Source organism: Callospermophilus lateralis, chromosome 11 (assembly GCF_048772815.1).
Source record: "Callospermophilus lateralis isolate mCalLat2 chromosome 11, mCalLat2.hap1, whole genome shotgun sequence".
NCBI classification, from domain to species: Eukaryota; Metazoa; Chordata; class Mammalia; order Rodentia; family Sciuridae; genus Callospermophilus; species Callospermophilus lateralis.
The window spans coordinates 82,115,934-82,126,308 of NC_135315.1; the positions used below are offsets into that span (position 1 = coordinate 82,115,934).

General features: G+C 32.7%; 1 pseudogene; it reads left to right on the top strand.

Annotated features, from left to right (window-relative positions):
• Nucleotides 1-10,153, top strand: part of LOC143410631 (ephrin type-A receptor 6-like) — an 86,333-nt pseudogene extending 76,180 nt beyond the window's left edge.
• Nucleotides 10,154-10,375: the final 222 nt, after the last annotated feature.

Genomic DNA, 10,375 nt, shown 5'->3' on the forward strand with positions numbered 1-10,375 from the left:
GAATTTTTTTTTGCAGTTCTTTATGAGTTGCTTTCTTTGGATACAGGAGTGGATATATGAATTATAGATGATGAGTGCAAGTTTTGTCATGTGAACTATCTTCCTTAATGAAAACTGTTGCTTTAGCAAGAATGAGTTTTCCTTCAGAGACTTTCTGTGAAAGAATGTTTTAAGAGTCATATGACTATTTATTTTAAGAATGTGTATGTTGAATATGTTATGATATAGTTACGGTTGGATATGTTATGATATAGTTGCGGTGTCTATAAAAGGAAAAGTAATATGGCTTTGGAAGATTTATATACTCATGAGTCCCACAGAGGGAGTCTGTACATGCCACGAAAGACAATAGAGGTTTTGGTCAGATGGTAGATGGCAAAACTCCAGGCCAGAAGTCTTTAATGAGATTTCCAAGGTAAGGTACTGCATAGTAGGCACTTCGTCATGGTTAGTTTAAATAATTCCTGTGGGATTTGTACTTTAAGAGCGGTCTCTAAATGCCTCATACCCAGCCTAGGATGATTTAGAACAAGAGGAATATTGGAATATTGGCTGCCTGTGTGAGAGTTAGATAAGCGGGTGTTTGGGGATTTAGACTTGGGGTTGGTTGTTTGGCATAAAAAAGATTCACTTCAGGTCAGTCCTTTGCAATCTCTAAGAATTATCTATCCCTGGGAGGGAAATTTTTTCATCTGCTCAACTCTCTCCAGCAAGATTTATAAAATGCCAAAACATCATAGACTATGGAAAATCAAGCCAGAAGCCTTGGTTCTAGTTCATGGTCAGTACAAGTACAGCAAAGAGCAATTACTTTAACTTGGGAGCCTTGGATTCCTTACTGATATCATGAAAATGAATACCATTAAGGTATGAAAATCTGTGCTACTACTACTACTACTACATTTTTTGTCTTTTTTGGAACTGGGGGTGGAACCCAGGGCTTTGTGAATACAAGACAAATGCTTTGCCAGTGAGCTACATCCCAGCCCTTTCTATGCTACTTTAATGAGTATAAAGCTTTAATGAGTATAAACTCAGTGTATAGTTTCCTCAGAGGTCATTACATTCAAGACGAACATGTAGCCCAAAGAAATAGTCCTTTGGACTATACCTAATTCTTGCTTAAGCAAAACTTCTTACTGATCATGAAATTTGAAGTTTTTAACCTTTTCTATCGCTTCATAATTCATCTATCCACAACTTGATCTAAAGAAAGGGCTTAAAAAATCAAGACAAAATAATCTCTGTTCTACCTATGTTGGCCATAAAAACAGAAATGATTTGCAAATGTATGGTTTGCTTTACTAAGTTTTTTCTACATTGTATCTTAGCAAATTTTTATATAATGGTGTGTTAGATTTTTTTTTCACTGTGACAAATAACTGAGATAATCCAATTATAAGAAGGAAAGTTTTACTTTGGCTCACTATTTCAGAGGTTTCAGTTCATGATCACTTGACATCATTGCCCTTGGGTCTGTGGCAGCACAGTACATAATGGAATGAGCATGTGGCAGAGGAGCTTCTCACCTCAGGGCAGTCATGAAGGGAAAAGAGAGGATGTGTGTGTGTGTGTGTGTGTGTGTGTGTGTGTGTGTGTGTGTGTGTATAACCAATATCTCCTTTCAGAACACTCTCCCAGTGATCTAATTTCCTTCTATTAGGCCAGTCTCCCCAAAGTGCTACAGATTAGCAATCAAGTCTTTAACATGGTGGAGATATTTCAGATCCAAATTATAGCCAATGAGTATACTATTGTATTCCAACATAAAACATATTTGAAAAAAAAATTAGTATCAGGAGATTAAGGAATTAGAATATTTTGGGTTCAGTGACTGCAATGCAGCTGAAGAAAATTGTCAACTTAATGACAGAATTAATGGTGGTTTGATTTGTATGTTTCTCTAATTTCTACCTTTATCTATACACATAGAAAATGAATTATGTATTTGTTTTGAATGAAATTTTGAAATTTAATCCATTAGATATCTGTGGTACAACCTTAAAGTTTTCTCAAAGTGTAGGCATGTAGATTAGTTTTATACGTTAGCTTCAACATCTTCCCCTCTGCCTTACTGAATTGTTTTAGTCTTTAAGGTGCATGTCAAGTGCCTTCTTCATTGCCAATCCTTCCAAACCACTCCAATTCATGAATAAGTTCTCATTTGAGCACATACTATGTTTATTATATATCCCATTCCATTGTTACTTATAAACAAACCTATGCTATCAGTTACATTTTCTTATTTTTTTTATTTTAAAGATATAATAATATTTCCACTGAGAACAAGCCTTGTATCCTCATTTTCACACCTTTATGGAACTTGACACATACAATAAATTCATTAATTATTAACACATGACCTGTAAAATTCACAGTATATTTTATGAAGTTAAAAGTGTTTTGAAGTAAATGTTTACATTAACCGACTAATAGTGAGGAAGAACCTACTGGGTTCTTTAAATATTATATTTAACTCTGCATGTTAAAAAAGAATAATTATAATATTTTCAAATTCCAAATTGGGGTACTCTTTATCTTCCTGTAATCTTTAGACCCAGAAAAGGAAGGCCATGCTCTGTGTCTAGAGCTTTTCATGATCTTGCCCTTTCTCTCCTCTGGCCTCATTCCTCTTCATGAAGCTCTAACCTTGAGGGATGAGGAGAATTGCCACATAAATCCTCTTTCATAAGACCACAGATAGTCAAGACCCCATAATTTCTTTTTCAAGCTCAGGTTTCATTCAGGAACTCCATGTCCTTTTGAGGTTCCATCCTCCAATGGAAATACTGTGCATTGTTCTGCTCATCTCAAGCTGAATGGAAGACCAAAGTTGGCAGCTTTGGGTAGCAGGAAAGGGGCACAGCTTGTACCTGAAGGCTTATAGGCCACCATATGTACATGGTGAAGCCCTCATGGATTGGTATGGAGCTAGAGTCAAGGAATGGAACAGCAGTAGGACTGACTGAAATTAGAGGCAAGCCCTCTGTGGACCACCACATACTTCCCTTGCTATTCTAAAAAATACAAGTATTTTGCATTGACCTGGTATCTGAGGTTGTTAGGAAGTTGTCTTTACAAAGTAAGAATATAAAAATTTAAATTTTCATCTTATTTAAAGTATGATTTACTATTTAAAAATATTTATACACTTTGTGTGTAAGGCTTCAAACTTATATTCTTGCCTCAGGTCCCAATTTCCAGATATGTTAGTAAATTTCATATTCTTTTACAGTTGTACCAATCTTGAATTTATTTTCTTATTTTAGGAAATCAAATTCAAATTTAGAAATCTAATGTAAAGTATTTTCTCTCTTCTTGGTTAAGATGAAATTTATCAATTGCTTTGGTAATGAGTCCAATTCTAATTTCTTTATTTCTCTTTCTTCCTTTCTTTTTCCTCTTCCTCCTCATCTTTTTTCTGTCAATGATTGAAGAAACAATTTTTTTCACAAATTTGACATCAAGGATAATGCACAACTTTAAGTATCATTATATACTGTCTTTGAGTAGTTTCATATTTCTTGTGTGATTTTTCTGGCCCTTTTCTCCTTGTAAACATCACCCCAAAGAACAATGTAAATATTTTACTGAATACTGTAAAAAACATCATGATGTGATGTGGGGCAAATTGGATATTAGGACAGATGGGGAAAACAGAGAGCATATATCGTGGGTCTCATTGTTTTCTTTTCTTTTTTTTTAATCAGATAATGAATGCTTCTTTATGTTCCTTTAGTGCTACAGGAAATAATTAAACTGCTCTTTATGTATTTAAGTAGTATATACTTTATAACAGTCCTATAAAATGGGTAATATTAAGTTTAATTTTACACTTAAGGAAATTAGAGACATTAAATAAAGTTGCTATAGGTCATACAGTTAATATGTAAGAAGGCAAGATTCATACAGGGATGGTCAATTGCAGAAACCATCCTTTCAACCAGAGGCTCATGATTAAAATGCTGTTGCATTATTGCTTTGAACAGCTTCATTTGTATCCTTTCAATTCACTTTTTGTTAAAACATTTGGAAGTTTCCGTTTCACCATTATCATTTTATAATTACTTAATTTTTTTCTTTTCACAGTGGGATGCCATCACTGAAATGGATGAACACAATAGGCCTATTCATACTTACCAGGTCTGCAATGTAATGGAGCCAAACCAAAACAACTGGCTTCGAACAAACTGGATCTCACGTGATGCAGCTCAGAAAATTTATGTGGAAATGAAGTTCACACTAAGGGATTGTAACAGCATCCCTTGGGTCTTGGGGACTTGCAAAGAAACCTTTAATCTGTATTATATGGAATCAGATGAGTCCCATGCAATTAAATTAAAGCCAAGCCAGTATATAAAGATTGACACAATTGCTGCTGATGAGAGTTTTACCCAGATGGATTTAGGTGATCGCATCCTCAAACTCAACACCGAAATTCGTGAAGTGGGGCCTATAGAAAGAAAGGGATTTTATCTTTCATTTCAAGACATTGGGGCATGCATTGCCCTGGTCTCTGTTCGTGTTTTCTACAAAAAGTGTCCCTTCACTGTTTGAAACTTGGCCATATTTCCTGATACCATCCCAAGAGTCGACTCTTCCTCTTTGGTCGAAGTACGGGGCTCTTGTGTGAAGAGTGCTGAAGAGCATGATACTCCTAAACTATATTGTGGAGTAGATGGAGATTTACTGGTTCCTCTTGGAAGGTGTATCTGCAGTACAGGATATGAAGAAATTGAGGGTTCTTGCCATGGTAAGGAACATTTAAATAATTTATTTTGCATTTAATTATTTTTTAAAAGTAAACATGTTCTACAATAATTTGAAAATAGTAAACATTTTGATACTGCTCCTAATAACTAATTACAGAAAAAATCGACTCCTATTATCTATTTGAAAAATGTATAATCTGTTTTTTCTTCCTGGGAAAATATATCATTTTTATTTTGATAAAGGAGTTAAACACTATGTATTGTGGTTTTCACCTACTTTTATAAAGAATACTAAAATCAACCACAGTAATAAAAACCAATGGGGATTCAAAATAGGATTTGCCTGATGTCCCGGTGTTGGTGGTTTAGAGACACTGTCATGTTGAAACACCATTAAAAAATGATTGCATTTTTCATGTTGAATTATAATAAAAGAATAGTATTTAAGTGTACTTAAAAGGGTAATTCATATGTTTTATTTTTTTAAAAAAAATAAGCTAGTTTATAGAGGTGTTATGTGTTTGAAGGTTGAAGGTTCAGTATTGACCTTTTCAGAAATTAATTTATCCCTTGTTATTAATAAGTACACTTTCCAGCCACATGACACATTAATTATTTATTAAAATAGCAGTATTTGTATAAGTTCCAAGTATTAGGATATATTAATACTGCATAATGCTAGTTAAGTTTAGCATTACACAGGGTTAGATAATGAAAGACCTGTAATTTTAAAAAAGAGACATTTTTCCTTTTTTATATGAAATATCTTATGAGGGTTTATTAATTAATGAATCTATATAAAGATTTTATATACCCTTGATAAAGATCATCTATTCAATTATGTTTGTATGTAGTACTCAAAAACAAAACACATATATAGAAAGAAAAGTTATTTTCTTGGTAAACTGTAGCATACTAGAGTTATTTCCTTCTCAGAGATAAATTATATACAGATGTTTGCTGGCAGTGCCATATTAAATTTTTTGACATCTTGGTTGATGCTATATTCACATTCATTAAAAAATTCAGAGAAAATAAATAAGGAAAAAAATACTTGTTTTTATATAAGAGTCATGGGTAATATATATGAACTTTCAAAGGATTTATCTACTCATAAAATGTTTGGGTTCTTGATTCTTGAAAAATTTGCTAGAGGCTCCAGTGATCCTCATGTTTTATAGTTGGAGAACATTAATATTGGCATGAAAAGTCAGTAGTGTGTATTTTATAAAGCATGAACTAGTCTTCTTCCACTATTTAATCACTCAAATATATTTCATTCAGATTTATCGATATAGATTGAACCTAAAATTTTTACTCACCTAAAACAAAGATTTATAATGGAGCAAAAATAAATCATAAATGATCCTGGATAGATTTATAAAATACTTTACACTTTTTGCTATATTTTTAATACAATAAATATTTTATACATATGAAAAATTATTCAGTGAATGGGAGGGCAATTTGAACTTGGAATAAAATATACCTAAGGAACCATACTGTTTTGCCACATTTTAAAGTACATAGAAGTTACAGGCTTTGATTGATAAAAATAATCAAATTTTAAAAATATTTTAAAAATTGTTCAATAATCCAAGGATTTATGTGATTAGCTTTTACTATATTTGTATTTTTATGGCATTGACCACAGGATTAAAGTAACCAACCATGATGACTAGATATCTTTTTACTTGACATGCTTGTTGTGTGAAATTTTATTCTTTGTATATGCCCTAATATTTCTTTATTGTCTGGCAAAGGTGATTTTGGACAAATGATAAACATACTCAGATTGTCCAGTGCTTCTTCATGTCTATTTTCATGTCTTGTTATCTTTATTCTAATTTACCTGGTTTCAGAAATATGAGGGAGTTGGGATAGTATAAATGTTCATCATCTTCTTGTACTATATGCCAGAAACTATAAGGATTGAACTTGAATTTTATGGCCATGGCTTACTAAGTTTGAAATAAGTTTTTGTATCTATTTGTTATTTTGTAAGCCTGAAAATAACCACATATGGTTTTAATTAAATATAAGTACATGCTGTTAGCAAAGAAAAGGGAATTTGAGTGGATGCAGAGACTAATTTTTTATTTGTTCTAATTACTTTCTCATGATGTTAGAATGCATAAATGGAGTGTAATTTCTCATTCTTCTGGTTGTAAATGTTGTAGAATCATGCCGGTCATGTAATTATATATGTACATATAGTAATGATGTCTTATTCATTCTACTATACTTACTACATCTATACCCCGCCTTCTCCCTTCACTCCCTCTCTACATAATCCAAAGTACCTCTATTTTGCCCTAACCACACCATTCCCCTTATTGTGAATTAGCATCCACATATCAGAGAAAACATTTGGCCTTTGGTATTTTGGGATTGGCTTACTTCACTTAACATGATATTCTCCAGCTCCATCCATTTACCAACAAATGCCATAATTTCATTCTTAAGGCTTTGTAATATTCTATTGTGTATATATACCATATTTTCTTTATCCATTCATCTGTTGAACGTCATATAGGTTGGTTCCAAAGTTTAGCTATTGTGAATTGAGCTGCTAAAAACATGGATGTGGCTGCATCAGTATAGTATGCTGATTTTAAGTCTTTTGGGTATAAACCAAGGAGTGGGATAATTGAGTCAAATGGAGGTTCCATTTCAAGTTTTCTGAGGAATCTCCTTCTGCTTTCTTTATGGTTGCAACTATTTGCAGTCCCATGAGCAATGTATGAGTTTACCTTTTCCCCCACATCCTAGCCAACATTTATTGTTGCTCATGTTCTTGATAATTGCCATTCTGACTTGAGTGAGATGAAATCTTAGTTTTGATATGCATTTCTCTAATTCCTGGAGATGTTAAACTTTTTTTCATATAGTTGTTGATCTATTGTATTTCTTCTGTGAAATGTCTGTTCAGTTCCTTAGCACATTTATTGATTAGGTTATTTATTTTCTGGTGTTGAATTTTTTTTTATATATCCTGGAGATTAACATAGAGACCCATTTTTAAACTTTTTATTTGTGACAGCATCCTATGTTCTGTACAAATTATTTGCTTACAATTCTGTAGTCAGGATATCTGGACTAGGTTCATGGGGTGGTTCTTATTTGGTCTTAAATACAACTAAAGTTATTTGAAGATTTATCAGAGCTGGATGTCTAAGAATGGCTTCATACACTTATAATTCTATATCTAGGATCTTTGAAGTTCTAAGGTTGCTTACTGTCTACATCCTAATTATACTCTTTTAGAGTGTTTTATTTCAGATAATTATTCTAGTATTTTTCTTTATTGGTATGTATATTAAAAGTGATTATTCCCAATAGTATTCAAGTGACTTCACAATTGGGCCCTTTTCTGTTCTTTTCCTAGCCTTGGATAATTCTGTGTGCTATTCTATTTTTATTATTTTTGAAACTTTTCTGTGCTTTTCCTGTCCCTTTTTTTCATATTTTATTTAGCTGCTCAGTGCCCTTTTCTTCCTTTTTCTGCAATGGCATTTTATTGATCCTCCGAAGTGTAGCAGAAATGTCCTATGTCTGGGTTTTCAGTGAGTTAACAGCTCTCTTCTCTATGTTAATAGTTTTTACTAATTGTTTATTTGCCTGTTTAACCTGGCTATCAGATAAAATAGGTGTATTTCAACCTTGCCTGTGTAATAAAGGGTAGGAAACTGGTTGATGGGAATGTTTCTGTGGCACTGAGTGTGGACTCTCCTGAGTAAAGGTTTAGCTTCTGGTGGAGCTGCTCCCTGCACTGTTTATCCTCATCTATGAAACAAGAAAGCTCCTTTCAGGGAGGGTTTCAGTATTATAGATCTGGAAGGCCTTAGAAAGTACTGTCATCTGTCATTTTATGACTGGGCACTAAATTACTAAAAAACAGAGCTTCCTTTTCTGAGGCCTACAGTAGTGACCAACCCTAGACTGAGAATTGAAGTTCAGATGTTTCTCCTATGAGCTGTTGTGAGTTTTTCCTTCCTTTTTTCCTCTATTCTCCCCTTCCTTCCTCTCTCCCTTTCTTCCTCTCTCTTCCAATCAGTGGTGCTCTTACTTTGTATTAATATTTCCTGTCTGCCAAGCCCAAAATAATGGAGGTCTGTTACACATTATTTAAGACCCCTTTCAAGCTGTTGTTTATTTTCTGTAGTCCAATATACTTATTGTTAGGACAAAATTGACACATCCATTCTGAAATTTAGGCTACCAAGAATAATGGAAAAAATACAGATTTATGTGGAACTTTGCAGATAAAGATCACAAATAAAAAAATTTACAGTGAAGCTTTGTATACTTTCATAATTTGCTTGAATTAATTTGAGAGCTCTACGCAGTAGACACAATAAGGTGGTTTAAAGTTGAATAAATTCATATATATCTATATTATCTGTATCTACTGAATGATATATAAGTACCATGTTTATATAATTCATTATTGTATTGTATCCTAAAGAATTATATCACTGAATGTTTGAATTAGTGATGCCTTTCTCCAATATTAAGGCACATCTAGCTCCAAATTCTAGAAGCACAAAATGAGAAGTATTCTTATCCTTGTAGTATCAATCAAGTTTAAATAGAAACTTTATTATGGCAAATATGATAATTTAAAACAAAATGCAAGGATATAGGTTACTGTATTGTACCTAACAAGCATTATTATAATTTTGGCTTACAAATCAATTTATTTTTGATAACTATTTTAATTCTATTTCATAAGTTCCTAAGTGAAACTGTCATACTGGGCATATTGATATTAGACATATAATTTGTAACTTATTTATTTTACTTAATGTCAATTCTTGTTAAGGATTTGAATTAAAAATGAAGTTGATTGGACTAGCATTGGAAATGCTAATTTACATCAAATAGTCTTTCACTTTACATATCTAAGATTATTTTAAGACTATATAAGAAATTACTGGATATGACATGCAAAGTTGAATGCAATTTTTGTTCACTTTCCTGAGTCCTAAAGTGATATGAATCCCTAATAATCTCCTCTGGAACATTAATTTAAGATAATCTCATTAAGGTTGTAGCATTTCTACTTTGAGTTAAATAAAAATTGACAATTATCTGCATCACCTAAAAAAATTTTTTTAAATAAGAAATGTCAGTTTAAGTTTAGAGTTTTATATCTGTTGGGCATACATACATACTACAAGTATACTTTCTTTAAGTATAACATGATATGATTAAATAATATTTAGCTATGGAAATTATAGTTCTAAGACATTGAGAATTTTTCAAAACCTTTGCTTTTTTGAAGAACATGCTTTTATTTGTTTATTTTCTTTCTAGTGCTGCTTTACAATTCAGGAGGAAAGGATGGTGGCATTTCTCAGACCATTGCATTATTGTGCATAGAGGTGAATGGGATATACAAGGCCTTTAGTGACTTAGCTATTGATTTGATCTTCTGAAGAGTGTTGTTATTAAGGCTTCGTGGCACAGTCCTCTGCTACAGTTCAGAAACATTTATACTCTGAGTTTATGATCTTCTGTCTAATCATGTTATCAAAGATGACTGTGGAAGCAGAAAGCATAAAGACATTTGAGAGGCCAGGATTTGCTGGCATTAAATAAGGGGGTTTGAGGATATGATGAAAAGCTGGAAGGTGAGATTGGGATCAGAAAAAAAAGGG